The sequence below is a fragment of the Megalobrama amblycephala genome, linkage group LG1, assembly GCF_018812025.1.
Source record: "Megalobrama amblycephala isolate DHTTF-2021 linkage group LG1, ASM1881202v1, whole genome shotgun sequence".
Taxonomy (NCBI): Eukaryota; Metazoa; Chordata; class Actinopteri; order Cypriniformes; family Xenocyprididae; genus Megalobrama; species Megalobrama amblycephala.
Genome location: NC_063044.1, coordinates 20,941,943 through 20,958,476, shown reverse-complemented (window position 1 = coordinate 20,958,476; position 16,534 = coordinate 20,941,943). Strand labels below are relative to the sequence as shown.

At 39.7% G+C, this 16,534-nt stretch overlaps 1 protein-coding gene and 1 long non-coding RNA gene across 3 annotated transcripts in view; one reads left to right on the top strand and one right to left on the bottom strand.

Annotated features, from left to right (window-relative positions):
* LOC125244061 (stonustoxin subunit alpha-like) overlaps nt 1–16,534 on the top strand; it is a 1,172,099-nt gene that overhangs the window by 1,052,827 nt on the left and 102,738 nt on the right. The gene's annotated exons all lie outside the window — the stretch shown is intronic.
* LOC125245367 lies at nt 10,900–15,163 on the bottom strand. The gene is made up of 4 exons (XR_007179506.1): nt 14,786–15,163; nt 11,626–11,771; nt 11,404–11,524; nt 10,900–11,265 (listed from the first exon to the last, which is right to left on the bottom strand). It is a non-coding gene; the product is annotated as an uncharacterized LOC125245367 (long non-coding RNA).

Below are 16,534 nucleotides of genomic sequence, written 5' to 3'. Positions count from 1 at the left end.
ATTAAATACATTATATTCATGCCCAATTGTTCTGCTGCTCATTCATAAAACCCAGGTCACTTTAACATTTTTTTATCCAGCACCATTGCTTTACGCTTTGATGCTATGATATGAGGTTTATTTTCGTGGCCAGAGAATAACCTTCCTTTTTTAATAGTCTGTGAAACTAACAGTTTGCTGGACAAACTTGGATAGTTTCTCTAAACAACTATTAAGCTAGAGTTGATCATATACGTAATTGATTATAATTCGTTGTAATTGATTCACATATATATGCATAATTCCCTCTTGGCTCGATATATGCATCATAATAAATCATAAGTATTCATGATTTATTATATTAATATATTTCGCCCATAAATTGATTAAATAACTGTACAATTTGTACACATACTTTACACAGACTGATACATTTCAAATGTTTATTTCTTTTAATTTTGATGATTATAACTGACAACTAAGGAAAATCCCAAATTCAGTATCTCAGAAAATTAGAATATTACTTAAGACCAATACAAAAAAAGGATTTTTAGAAATTTTGGCCAACTGAAAAGTATGAACATGAAAAGTATGAGCATGTACAGCACTCAATACTTAGTTGGGGCTCCTTTTGCCTGAATTACTGCAGCAATGCGGCGTGGCATGGAGTCGATCAGTCTGTGGCACTGCTCAGGTGTTATGAGAGCCCAGGTTGCTCAGATAGTGGCCTTCAGCTCTTCTGCATTGTTGGGTCTGGCATATCGCATCTTCCTCTTCACAATACCCCATAGATTTTCTATGGGGTTAATGTCAGGAGAGTTTGCTGGCCAATTAAGTGCAGGGATACCATGGTCTTTAAACCAGGTACTGGTAGCTTTGACACTATGTGCAGGTGCCAAGTCCTGTTGGAAAATGAAATCTGCATCTCCATAAAGTTGGTCAGCAGCAGGAAGCAGTGGCGGCTGGTGCAAAAAATATTTGGGGGGGCGCAAAAAAAAAAAAAAACTATTTAGAAATGCAGGAATGAATAGTCTAATTGTTAAATAACCATTTAACAAGTGATATAATAATGTATCTATTTAAAACATATTTAAAGCATGCCATAGGGCTGAGATCTAAAAAAAAATATATATATATGTGTATTTAATTAAAAAAAGATATATATTTAAGATCCTGCCCAATATTTTCCTAGAAACAATGTTCATATTGAAGGCTATAAAAACAAACATGAATGTTACTGTGTAGTATATGCTATAAATTATGTGCAAAAAGGGGTCAAATCACATTAGGCCTAGGCTACATTCTAAAATTGTTCCTTTACAATCTAAAAACAAAATGTTTTTTGAAGCAGAAATTAAATACACTAAACTAAAAATGAAAATAAATAAAAACAAAAGAACAGACTAATAATTATTATTATTTTGATTACCCTACAATAGTCAGTTACTGCTATCGTACAAATACGCTTAGTTGTAGGTTCGAAATTCTACATATGACATAATTATGTTCGCCAACAAAATCTAATTTTCAACGAATATTTTGAGCAAAATGTATTTTACTCATATTGAACTCCGTCTGTTCGGCGCGCATGCTTGCGGCGGCGCTCGTTCACGGAAGTTTGTGCTTGCTGAAGGCTCGTCCACGCCTGACTGCAAAATGGGAATATTCTCGACTTTCTAACTTTTACAGATGGAGAATATGTCTGTGAAATGTAAATTATGCACTGAGGAAATTATTAAATGTCACTTCAGCTTAAAAAAAATTATTAATAGAGGTATGTTTGTTTCCACCAACCGCTGCACAAGTTAAGGTTACGTATGATGACGAAAGCACGTTAGTGCGAGCCCTCCCAGAAACCATAGAGAATGCATTGCAGTGCCTGCAGTTCGAAAAAAAAGTTCTTTGAATGGAAGTCTATGAGAGCAGTCGGGGCAAATCTCCGCCAGACTGAAATGCCCAAAAAGAGGCGGTACTCCACAGAGCATGACTCGACGGTGATTGGACCAGCAGTGACAGCTAGCGTAACTCGGTGGTTGAATGTGATTAAAAATCTGTCCCTTTCTCACTTTGGTGGTGCGTTGCCCTATTGCCCTAATGAAGAAACCGCCCCTGGCAGGAAGCATGAAGTGCTCTAAAATGTCCTGGTATACGGCTGCGTTGACCTTGGACGTCAGAAAACACAGTGGACCAACACCAGCAGATGACATGGCACCCCAAACTATCACTGACTGTGGAAACTTTACACTGGACCTCAAGCAACGTGGATTGTGTGCCTCTCCTCTCTTCCTCCAGACTCTGGGACCCTGATTTCCAAATGAAATGCAAAATTTACTTTCATCAGAGAACATAACTTTGGACCACTCAGCAGCAGTCCAGTCCTTTTTGTCTTTAGCCGCTTCTGACGCTGTCTGTTGTTCAAGAGTGGCTTGACACAAGGAATGCGACAGCTGAAACCCATGTCTTGCGTACGTCTGTGCGTAGTGGTTCTTGAAGCACTGACTCCAGCTGCAGTCCACTCTCCCCCACATTTTTGAATGGTTTTTGTTTCACAATCCTCTCCAGGGTGCGGTTATCCCTATTGCTTGTACACTTTTTTCTACCACATCTTTTCCTTCCCTTCGCCTCTCTATTAATGTGCTTGGACACAGAGCTCTGTGAACAGCCAGCCTCTTTTGCAATGACCTTTTGTGTCTTGCCCTCCTTGTGCAAGGTGTCAATGGTCGTCTTTTGGACAACTGTCAAGTCAGCAGTCTTCCCCATGATTGTGTAGCCTACAGAACTAGACTGAGAGACCATTTAAAGGCTTTTGCAGGTGTTTTGAGTTAATTAGCTGATTAGAGTGTGGCACCAGGTGTCTTCAATATTGAACCTTTTCACAATATTCTAATTTTCTGAGATACTGAATTTGGGATTTTCCTTAGTTGTCAGTTATAATCATCAAAATTAAAAGAAATAAACATTTGGAATATATCAGTCTGTGTGTAATGAATGAATATAATATACAAGTTTAACTTTTTGAATCGAATTGGTGAAATAAATCAATTTTTTGATTGATATTCTAATTATATGACCAGCACCTGTATTATATATGTATTTTAAATTTACCTGGGCTACTGTTTGTTATCTGTTACGTGGTAAGTGTTTTCCCCAATAAGAAAATAATTAAAAGGACTGATCATGCATCATTGATTTAAACAATGTATCCTAAAAGGAGCAGTGCTTTATCTGAACTTGAGAATAAACAACTTCCATGAACCGTACCACTGTTTTGTAGTAGTGTGACAGTGATGTGTCTCCTGAGCTTCTTCACTGACACTTCACTGAAGAATGCATTCGGCAAACTACCAACAAAATAAACAAATAAATAAAATCACATTTAGGACTGTGATATTAGAAATTAATGTCCATCATCATAACATCATTAATACCTTCAGTGCAAAAACTCCACAGGATGAGGAGTCAGTCTGCATGGGATGAGGAACAGTCTCGAACAACCAGGTAGAGGCATCGTATCCTGTCTGATTCATTAATGCCCTCAAATCAACAAACAACAATGTAACAAATGACAGTGCTACGCATTGCAGTTTTAAATGTGTTACTGGGAAAAAAAAAAATAATAATCTTTGATATCATTGTTAATACCTTGTCACTTCCTGGCACTTCTCTATTTTTACTATGCTTTCTCCCAGAGGGTCTAAAAATAAAGTCTTCTTCTTCTGTGCTGGCATGATCACCTTTCAGGATTTTAAAACATAGTTATGCAGACTAGTGTACCATTTTGGTTTAGTTTATTTAAAAAACAAAGCAAGTTGCATCCTATACCATAACTGTCCAATGACAGTGGTCGTTTATGATACCAATTACATAGTGGTACACTGACAGGTCAATCTGAAAATACAAAAGATTTTTATAGAATTCAAAGCTTTTTCAGCCTTATATTAATGACACTGAATAGACCAACCTTCCGCTTTGTTGAATGGCCTTTCCAGATGCTGGCCATTTCGTAACTGTCAATATAAAAGGCGTGCTCTGCTAACAGAGCATTACATTTCTTGATCTCAAGGTGCATGAATGCATTGATGACCTGCTGACAACGAGGTTTACATGAAAGTGCATGCATGTTGTGTTTATTGTGCATAACAACAAAGTAAAAAATAAAAAATGTTTGGTTGTGTACCTCACTCTCGAGCTCCTCACCAGGAGAAGTCTTACTTATGTCAGAAAAGAAGATTTTGTAGGGCCCTATTTTTGAAAGCAGCACATGAATCTTCTTTCTTCCCCATGCATCTGTAAAGCCTGTATTAAAAGACATATTAAATGTATAATGTCACCTTTCAGAGAACTTTTCCAAAGTTTAATCACAAACGCAATATATGTAACTCACACTGATCTATGCTTGGACTGAATTCTTGTGGGGCTCCATAAATTGGCTCAGCAGCTTCTGTATTTGCTGTTAAAAGGTGAATGATAACACAGTGATAAATTAATTATTTAATTCAAGGTGACGACACAACAATAATTTGAAATGTGTCTTGCCTTCCATATACTACCTAAATAAATACATTTATTGAGTTAAGCTAGTACAGTTCGATAACAAATAAATAATAATTAAAAACAACTTTAACACAATATGGGAAAAAATGTGTGCGCATCTATATTTTACTGTTTGTACGTGGAGGTGTGGTCAAAGCCAGCAGACGATGTTCAAGCCTCTTCATTTCAACATTGCTCTCATTAATTAGCCGCACAACATGTTGTTGTACTTCCTTGTATCGCCTTCTGACCTGTCTTCTTATTGTGGTGATGTGATCCACCACTTTTCGTTAATTAGAGCAAAATGGTACATTCCTATGGAGTTTCTTTTGTGTCTTTTTTATTCAAACAAACATATTGTGTTTGAGATTTTGTAATTAAAAAATATATATATTGCAAAAAAAGTCTTCTTAAGGCTCAAAAATAAAGAAATTGATAACAGAATTATTTGCAGTGCGTGTAAATCTTTGAAAACCTTTATTTTTCCTTGTGCACTTCGAGAACTTTTCATCCCAAACCCACACATTTTGCTCTCTTTTCTGCTGTCTTTTTTGCGGGTCAAAATATTTTGCTTGCGAGGTGAATAGGTTTGCAAGCTGAAAAGTTTTGCAAGTTGAAAAAGTTTTGTTTGCATGTGAAGCTGTAGCTCAGTGGGCGGTCTCTACCAACCTGGATGAAAGGCATTTTTCTATTGGTCACCCTCGATTGAAGTGACAAGTTGGCCACGCCCACTACGGTTTCCCGCCGCTGCTGCTGCCACCGAGAAGATAAGAGAAGCGAGAATGGCGCGCAACAGGTCGTTTACTGGGTAAGATAACTAATTTAATATCATAAACGCAGTGACAAGTGAACTGATTCTCTCTTCTTATGCTGTCCCATTTAAATACTTAACGTTGGCTAGACCAGTCTGTAGTTAGTGTTACCGTTGACTAGATTTTATTAACGTTAGCCAACACTAGCAGCCAGAGCCACCATTAGTAACGTTTGCCGTGTGGTCGATGTCCAGTGTTGCTAGCTGAGCTGACATTCATAATCACATTTGGATTTTCTCAGCGTAAAGGTTGAGAGGCACTATTTTCGATGTTCGTAGAGTTGGGCCTAGGTTCTGGGGTAAAAATATAGGCGTCCCGCGTGACGTCACGCCATTTGGAGCATAATTCTGAAAACTCTGGATCAAACATTGAGTTGATAGATTATTTAGCACAAGTGCATTGAGTCTGTTAACGAAACTGCATGTCTCTAGAACTCCAAAAGTTACATAGTACCTTTTAAGTAAAGAAATAACAGTGATTGTAATTTGTGATCAATTAACTGAATTTTGATTTAGTCAAAAACTGAGTGCACAGTTAAAATATATATGCTTCTGAATTTTATGTATTTGTTACATCAGCTAATTTTGTTTTTAAATGTTGTTTCTCTTTGCAGGACTACACAATGGCAGATTTTGCATAGGTCTGTGGATAGACTTGGTTGCAATGTTAATAGGCATCCCATTGACTTTGAATATCTCCAATTTGTTTGCTGTCAGGAGTTACAGTTTGTTCGAGCTGGAGCATCATATATAGACATACCCCAGGGTGTGGTGGATGCTCTAGAACAGAACAGTTAAATGAAGTTATTGCCAATTATCTTTCAAAGAGTGTTGTCCCTCCATTGTTGGACAATGTTGCTGTACCTGAATGGAGTGGAAGTGTGGGGCATCCCAGACTAAACATACAAAAAGAAACTCTCCAAGATTTGCTCAGCATGCACTTACCTCTGGCCTCTTTGGCTGAAGTGCATGGCATTTCAAGATCAACCTTATACAGGCGAATGAAAGAGGAAAGTCTGTCGGTTAGGAGCAACTATTCTGATCTTTCTGATCATGAACTTGATCAGAAGGTTAGATCTATAAAGGGAAGAACACCTCATGCGGGATACAGGCTGGTGAAAGGGTCTCTACAAGCAATGGGACATCGAGTTACATGGAGAAGAGTAAAAATGTCTTTGCAACGTGTGGATGGTGCAGGAGTACTTTCAAGGATGATCCAGCTGTCATGCGTCGCAAGACGTACATACTCTGTTCCTGCTCCTTTGTCTCTTGTCCATATAGACACGAATCATAAGTTGATAAGGTAATTTTTAATACTTTTATTTTTAATTAAATGTTAATCATAGCTTTACCATACGTTTGTCTTGTGTAATTTGTGATGTTGATGTTATATCGCTAAATCTCATTATACATACCAAAAGTTTGGGATCTGTAGATTTTTAAAAAATATATATTTTAGAAAAAAGTCTCTTGGCCTCATCAAAGCTGAATTGATTTGATCCAAAATAGTTAAAACAATATTATTGTGAAATTATTACAATGTAAAATAACTTTTTCTATGTGAATATATATATATATATATATATATATATATATATATATATATATATATATATTAGTAGTGTAATTTATTCCTGTGAACAAAGTAGGGATGGGCATTTCAAGCAAAAATACTATTCGAAGATCGCTGGGAATTATTCGAATATTATTCGAAAATCGCACCCCTCCCCCACATGCACGCACGTGTATAGGCTACACACACATAAACGGAAAGAGAGAGGGAGAGAGACCATTCACGCTTTCAATGTTTTTTTCACGGTCATTCATAACGGTGCGGAGCAGACTGAAAACGCTCGCTCTCCGCGCCATTATGACGAACGTGCGGCCGTGAGCCTTTTACTTTCACTTTCAAATTGGCGCCTATTCGGTAGCGGGCTAGCGGCGATTGCTTGAATGCTGGGTTCATTGTTGTTTTTAATGAAAAGCACAACAACAAAGCAGAACAATGACAACCCCGCTTAAATGGACGCGTTTACATTTCGATTTGAAACCAAAACTTCCACCGTCGTCTTGTCAAGTCAAGAGTGAGGCGAAGTGAGGTGAAATCTGACTGACTTGCTGATTTGTGCTGCGACTCTCGTTCGGCTCGCGCTGAATTGAGTTGACACATTTAGATTTTAATTGTAGTGTCTGTTCTCTTACTGAACTAAATGATTTTTTTTTACTATAAAAAAAAGCAAGTGATGATACCGGTGTTGTGGCTGAACCCCGGGAACACCGCCTATCGCAGCAAGCCTATCTCAAGCCATAATGATTTTAGGCTGCCTAAACGCGTAATAACATATTGTGAACAGACTGAATGACGGCACTTATGTTAAAATTAATTGTAATGTGTCTGTTATATGCCACACAAGTCTAGTGTGCGTGTGAGGCAATGTCTGAGCTGACTGACAGCTTTTAGGTGCGCTATTGGCAGCGTGCGCCACCCTCTGGTTACAAGTCACCACCGCATCAAATGCGGAATTTTTTAAAGACGATAATCGCACAACCTATTCGATATTCTATAATTAAATCGATTTTCGAATATTCGAAAATCGTGACACATCCCTAGAACAAAGCAGAATTTTCAGCATCATTACTCCAGTCTTCAGTGTCACATGATCCTTCAGAAATCATTGAGTCGATGCTCAAGAAAAATTTCTTATCATTATTAATGTTGAAAACTTTTATGTACAAATTTGTTTCAGTATTTGATGAATAGAAAGTTCAAAAGAACAGTTCATTTGAAATAAAATCTTTTGGAACATTACACACTACTGTTCAAAAAAAGAAATTAATATTAATACACGGCAATGATGCATAAAATTTATCAAAATTGACAGTAAAGACATTCATAATGTAAAAAATATTTATATTTTAAATTGTCAAAGTATTTCACAATATTACTGTTTTTGCTATATTTTGGATCAAAGAAATGCAGAAGAGACTGATCATCAAATTCTTTTTTTTATGTGTGATTACTGGATTTTTTTTTTTTTTTATAGGTACAACATAGTGATTTTTGGGGCTGTTGATGGCTTTTCAAGGAAGGTGCATATTTATTAATCAACCCTTCATCATTTCTCTTGTATATCTTGCATATCAATATTATGCTGTTGTGTCCAACTCCTGAACAGATCTTTTACCTGGATGTTGCTGGGAATAACAAAGCCAAAACAGCTTTTGGGTTTTTCATGGATGGAGTAGAAAAAAATGGATGGCCATCAAGGTATGCACATTATACAGATTGATTTCTCACAAATTCTTTACAAAAATGGTCCCACTGATAATTAGGGATCTTATGACTACAGTTTTAAACATTTCATAAGGTATCCAGAAAAAGAGCCACATTATGTTACAAACCTTTTCTTTCAAAGGAACATTGTTAATAAAAGATCTGTATAAGATTCTTTTTCATATAAAAACTTTGTTTTTACCCTTTTTACAGATTTACTGTGAGCATAAATATTGTGAAGAAAAAGGTTTTTTGTAAGATACTCTTTTTACAGATTACTCATAGTACCCAGTCATAATCAGGTACTGGAACTGCCCGTACTATAAAGATTGTTTGAGCCGAGTTTGGTGATGTGACTATCATGGATGTGCACATCGCAATATCGATGATAAAACAATACATTGGGCAGCCCTAGGTTGTAGATTTAAGGCTCTTGACTTGGAACCAACACACATAATACTTCTAATAATCAAAAACTGCTCTTTCTGACTGTTTTAGAGTACGAGCAGACCAAGGGGTTGAGAATGTAGACATTGCTCGGTGCATGTTTACTGTGCGAGGAACTGGCCGTGGCAGCTTTATTGCTGTGCATAACCAGAGGTAATTAAATAGGAGAGCATGGTTAATGTGTTTTTCTTATACTTTTTTTTTTTTTATGTAAACCTTTTAAAATGCTTTGCCGTTAAATCAACACCTTACACTTTTCTCTGCCTTAGAGTGGAACGGCTATGGAGAGATGTTTGGACTGCTGTAACATCAAGTTACTACAATGTTCTCCACAGCTTGGAAGAGGAGGGATTAATTGACCTGTCTAATGCTGTTCACCTATTCTGTGTCAGATATGTTTTCATCCCCAGAATACACACAGATTTGCAGCATTTCATAGAGATGTGGAACTGTCATCCCTTGCGAACGGAGGGAAATTTGTCACCGAATCAGCTTTGGAATATTGGGATGTTGCAAGCACCTGTGTCAGAGCCTGATTTTGCAGAGGTATGCATTACTTAAGATAGATAAAACATACTGCCTTATGGTACTTTGTAAGGTGATTGTTCTTGTAATCAATGCCTGTCACTCCCTCCCACCCAGATTTTGCAAGCAGAGGAATTATTCTCCCAGAATCCACAGAGTGTTGACTCTGAACATGGAGTCATTGTCCCAGAGATACCTTGCCCCTTGTCACCTGAAGATTTTGCCACTTTACAGAATCAAGTGAACCCCAGCGTTGAGTCCACTTGTTTTGGCTATGACATCTACGTACAAGCATGTCAATTAACTTTAAATCTAATGTTATAAATATATAAAGCCTAGGCGTGTTCGTTCATGCTTTCTCTCGATCGCGATTTGAACTCTCTGTAGTGAAGCTCTCTGAGCTCTTTGTAGTGGAACGAGTTTTCTGTAGCAGACTGATTTATTGTTTGCTTATATGTACATAGCGCACATTCTTGTTATTTTACTGGATCTAGTGGCTTTGGCTTTTATGTGAAAAAATCCAGTAATTTTTCTCTTCCAAATATTGTTTGTCATGTTCTTCCACCTCACTTCACATCCAGCAGCATATTAATATATAAATGTTACGGTACATTCCCTACTTTTAAAGTTTCTTAACAGTATATGTATGAAAAAAGGGCTCCTGCTGTATGGTTTGTCTTAAATTAAAATCAACTTAATAAATTACATTTAAGTATTTTGCCTTAATGAGAAAAAAACGACAAAAATAAATTATGCAATAAGAAACTTATTTTTTTTATTAGAACTTGTTTGTGGCCCCCACAAGAAATTGGCTGATATATTTGATTTTTTTTTTTAAATGTACACCAAATACAAATTTATATTATTTCCCCTTACATGCATTTAAAGGGTTAGTTCACCCAAAAATGTAAATTCTGTTGTTGATTACTCACCCTCTTGTTGTTCCAAACCTGTAAGACTTTTGTTCATCTTCAGAACACAAATGAATATGTTTTTATTGAAGTCTGAGATATTTCTGTCCCTCCATTGACAGCAACACAACTACCACTTTGACGTTTCAGAAAGACTGCAAAATATCCATATTCAAAATAAATATCCAAAATTTCATATCCCCAATTGAGTAGTTTACTCCAAATTCATATGGATTAGTTTTTATCTCTTTATTAACTTTTTGAAGCGTTCAAAGTGGTAGTTGTGTAGCTGTCAATGGAGGGAAAGAAATCTCTCAGATTTCAATAAAAACATATTCATTTGTGTTCCGAAGATGAACGAAGTCTTGCAGGTTTGAAAAAACATGAAGTTGAGTAATCAATGACAGAATTTACATCTTTGGATGAACTACCCCTTTAAAAATTTTACAAAGAATAACGCAATTAAAGAGAATGCTTTGATATACATTACACTCTGTCAAAGCTTGCCCCATATGTAACAGCAGTTTGCATGAGTGTTTTGAAAGACTCGTAATCTACCATATGGACTACAGGAAATGTTATGGTATTGGTGCAAGCACTGACAATTGGGTAACACACAGTGTGGTTTGGCATGTGCTGTAGACAGCAATGGTCAAATTTAAACACTATATTAAACTTCTCCCTTTCTGACACAAGCAGATGCCTGTGAGCTTGCCCAGTCATCCACTGCATTATCTTTGGCACAGACAAGTTTTCTCCTGCTGCTGCGTCTTCTGGTTGTGTGTCTTCAGAAGAAATAAAGAGATGTAATGAGAATTAATATTTTAGTTTATTTATACTCTTTTACATTGGGAACTACAGTAACATATTTACACCTGGTTATCAAATAACATAGCACATTATAAAACATTTTAAGTCCATACCTTCAAGTTCAAGTAGGAAATCTTGAAAGAATTCCATGATTTTTGACTCTTTCACTTGTTTAATCGAACCAATTGGGCTCATCTCTGGGGCCAGGTGGGATAAAATGTAATGGGAGTCAACCTAAACACCAAAAAGAAAAGCATAAAAATGTATTTTAACATTTGTAATTTGTGACAATACAAAAAAAAACCTAAAATGCTCAAAACAGAATTTCTACATACTTTGTCATCATATCCAATGACAAAGAGATCATGACACTCCTGTGGCTTTTTCTGGATGACTTTGATTAGATCGTATAATCTCAAGGCCCACACGCAGTTGTTGCAGCATTGGGATGCGTTTTGTAATAATATGTAGAGCAAGAGCTCTGGCAAAACAAGAATAAAGACAAAAATAAAACATTAAAATGCTTCAAATTTAAAAACAGGGCATTCAAAACAAAACAAATTATACAATTTATTTACATAATTTAAATGAATTCCTTTTTGTTTAATGGAGTTGGTGTACATCACGATCGAAATACAAAAGTGCTTTCTGTATATGAAATTTAATGGTGTTTGTCTTAAAAATGTTAAAGAGAGCTTAGGTGATTGGTAGTGTAAATCCTGTTGCTGAAACTTTCTAAAGAAAAACACATACATGCTCATAACCATCAGTGAATTATTTTATTAATTATTTTATTAATACATTACTTTTACCATTTTCTAGTAGCAGAAACACCCATGTAATTCATCAGATTTCTAGTCATAAATCCAATATGTTCTCAGTTTATTTACTAGCTTGTTTCTCTTTTGACACCCTTCCAAAACACCATACACACTACTTAAAAGTTTGTGAATCCATAAAGCTACTTAATCGCTTAATCATAAAAACACCATGGCAATCACTGCTAATTGAAAGCTGAAACTGAAAGTTGACTTAAAATGGTAATTGCATTTGTTGTTAACTATAAGTAATAATGAATGGAACAGGTGGTGACTATGGTTCATTTGGTTATATAAAGAAACTGCATTACCCTATGTAACAAAACAAAATGGACAATGTAATGATTAATGTGGCAGACAGCAAAGGTAATGTTGTCATTCTAACAGTTTCCAAGGACATCGCTGAAAGGATGAAGAATGGTAAGTAAACATCAGAACTATGGAATAATTACAATTCAATGATTTGTACAAGTGTTTTATTGATTATTTCTCCAGATCAAGAGTACCTTTCCTCTGTGATGAAGAAAGTATCAGCCGTTCTTAAGTGACAATGACCACATCTACACCTTTCTCTCCAAACAGCTCTCATCAGTGGCCCAGCTTGTGCTCCAAACCTCCCCAAACCTTCTACTCCATGCCCCACTACCTCCAGTAGGTCACCTGTACCCCTAAACCTCAGTTTTATGAAGCCACTGCAACCCTCAGCCAGCCAGTGCCCCGTTACCATCACTAGGCCCCCTGTTCCACCCTCAGCCAGCCAGCGTCCCGCTACCATCACCAGGTCCCCTGTTCCACCCTCAGCCAGCCAGTGCCCCGTTACCATGACCAGGTCCCCTGTTCCACCCTCAGCCAGTGCCCCGTTACCATGACCAGGTCCCCTGTTCCACCCTCAGCCAGCATCCCGCTACCATCACCAGGTCCCCTGTTCCACCCTCAGCCAGTGCCCCGTTACCATGACCAGGTCCCCTGTTCCACCCTCAGCCAGCATCCCGCTACCATCACCAGGTCCCCTGTTCCACCCTCAGCCAGCATCCCGCTACCATCACCAGGTCCCCTGTTCCACCCTCAGCCAGCATCCCGTTACCATCACCAGGTCCCCTGTTCCACCCTCAGCCAGCATCCCGCTATCATCACCAGGTCCCCTGTTCCACCCTCAGCCAGCCAGTGCCCCGCTACCATCACTAGGCCCCTGTTCCACCCTCAGCCAGCATCCCGTTACCATCACCAGGTCCCCTGTTCCACCCTCAGCCAGCATCCCGCTACCATCACCAGGTCCCCTGTTCCACCCTCAGCCAGCATCCCGTTACCATCACCAGGTCCCCTGTTCCACCCTCAGCCAGCATCCCGCTATCATCACCAGGTCCCCTGTTCCACCCTCAGCCAGCCAGTGCCCCGCTACCATCACTAGGCCCCCTGTTCCACCCTCAGCCAGCATCCCGTTACCATCACCAGGTCCCCTGTTCCACCCTCAGCCAGCATCCCGCTATCATCACCAGGTCCCCTGTTCCACCCTCAGCCAGCATCCCGCTACCATCACTAGGCCCCCTGTTCCCCCCTCAGCCAGCCAGTGCCCCGCTACCATCACTAGGCCCCCTGTTCCACCCTCAGCCAGCATCCCGCTATCATCACCAGGTCCCCTGTTCCACCCTCAGCCAGCATCCCGTTACCATCACCAGGTCCCCTGTTCCACCCTCAGCCAGCATCCCGCTATCATCACCAGGTCCCCTGTTCCACCCTCAGCCAGCATCCCGCTACCATCACTAGGCCCCCTGTTCCACCCTCAGCCAGCATCCCGCTACCATCACTAGGCCCCCTGTTCCACCCTCAGCCAGCATCCCGCTACCATCACTAGGCCCCCTGTTCCCCCCTCAGCCAGCCAGCGTCCCGCTACCATCACCAGGTCCCCTGTTCCACCCTCAGCCAGTGCCCCGTTACCATGACCAGGTCCCCTGTTCCACCCTCAGCCAGCATCCCGCTACCATCACCAGGTCCCCTGTTCCACCCTCAGCCAGCATCCCGTTACCATCACCAGGTCCCCTGTTCCACCCTCAGCCAGCATCCCGCTATCATCACCAGGTCCCCTGTTCCACCCTCAGCCAGCATCCCGCTACCATCACTAGGCCCCCTGTTCCACCCTCAGCCAGCATCCCGCTACCATCACTAGGCCCCCTGTTCCCCCTCAGCCAGCCAGTGCCCCGCTACCATCACTAGGCCCCCTGTTCCACCCTCAGCCAGCCAGCGTCCCGCTACCATCACCAGGTCCCCTGTTCCACCCTCAGCCAGTGCCCCGTTACCATGACCAGGTCCCCTGTTCCACCCTCAGCCAGCATCCCGCTACCATCACCAGGTCCCCTGTTCCACCCTCAGCCAGCATCCCGTTACCATCACCAGGTCCCCTGTTCCACCCTCAGCCAGCATCCCGCTATCATCACCAGGTCCCCTGTTCCACCCTCAGCCAGCATCCCGCTACCATCACCAGGTCCCCTGTTCCACCCTCAGCCAGCCAGTGCCCTGTTACCATCACTAGGCCCCCTGTTCCACCCTCAGCCAGCGCCCCGTTACCATCACTAGGCCACCTGTACCACCCTCAGCCAGCGCCCCGTTACCATCACTAGGCCCCCTGTACCACCCTCAGCCAGCGCCCCGTTACCATCACTAGGCCCCCTGTACCACTTACCCCCACTGTCAAGGACCCACCATCTGCTACTCTCCAATCTGGTGCAGTATGTGGAAACCCTTCAGAAGCCATTCAAACGTCACCCCCCTCCATCCAGTCAGACAGCCATGAGTCACAAGGTATTGCATCAAAGACTGTAAAAAATATAAATGCCAGTGCTGTGGTTGAATTACTTTCTTTTTTCTTTTTGTGGTGTTAAAATATTTCTCTTTCCATTTTACAGAAATAACACATAAAATGACACTATTCTTACTGGAGCTAACAAGGACTCATCAGCAACTCTACTTTAGGAACAAAATGGCTTTCTATAAAAAGGTGCAAAATACATTCTCACAAAATGGGTACAACTTGTCAAGCGAAAAAATTAGAAAAAAACTAGCAAACATGTAACCACATATAAGCGAGTAAAGGACCGGTGCCGTGCAACTGGGGAGGGGAGGCACACCTGGGAGTACTATACAGTAAGTTTAAGACCTTATTATATTCAAGTATCTAAAAATAACATTGTCATGTCTTATAAGTCTGAAATATTGGTCATTTTTCACTATACATTTCACATGACCTTTTTTCCACTCCTCAGCAAATGGACGAGCTTTTTGGGTCATCAGGGATTGGTACTGCACCACCTGGCACCATTCAATCCACTCCTCTGGGTTTGGAAGACACATCCTCCGAAAGGCCCACTATTTCTCAAGACCAGCCAGCAGGTGTTGTGATGGATGCACAGCCTGGAACCTCTGCAATGCACAACACAACCCTCAGCAGCAGGCAGAGACGATCACAACCCTCACAATTTCTGGATGCCTTTGAAGCGCATGCAGAGAGAAGGACTGCTGTGCTCGAGTCCCTGGTGAGGCCAGACCTGGAGAGATGGCGGCGGCTAAAGGAGAGGCGAAGGCGATCGTTTGAGAGAAAGATGTTGACCAGCTTAGGAACCATTGTGGAGGAACTAAAGAAAATGGGAAAACGACAAGACCAAATTATAACCACTACTATCTATCTATCTATCTCTCTCTCTCTCTCTATATATATATATATATATATATAATAGTTTTTTTAATGTTCTCAAGTTACACCATTTCTAAATGCTTATTCAATCAAGAATATATTTTCTAGAATATCACATTTATTCTAGTGTTCATTAAAGTTTTTTTTTTTCCCAACACAAATCCTGCCTTTTATCATTCAGCTATGTGTTAAACACTTTTTACATGTGTTAAACGTTAGCAATTATAAATTACAAATGCTCAAAAGTTCATTGCACAACTGCATGTTGGTACTACTCCGTCTATTGTATTTCAAAGATAAAGCTGTGAATGAAAATGGGAAATCTGCTTAATGCACAGGGAGATGATAAATGAAATTATACACAATCTGATACAAGTGTATAGTCTATGGCAGTGGTGTCAATAAATGAACAAATGCATGTCAGTTACAAAATCTATATATAAAATATCCTGTGCTTTGTGTGTTTTGTTTTGTTTTTTTTCCACCACCACTTTAACTTCTCAAATTGAGTCCAATTTGCTTTGTGTGTTCAGCCAGTAAAGGAAAAGTCCCCAAGTCTCAAAGAACATTCTTATTTAATTAACAAAAACAAATTAGGTCAACTGGTTATCATTTGCCAAATATTTCTTTACATTCCAATATTACTTTCATTATATATATATATATTAAAAAAAAATACTGGCAAAGTTTAATCTAGATAAATACTTCTCTTCAGTTGTTTGCATGTTCAGTATAGACATA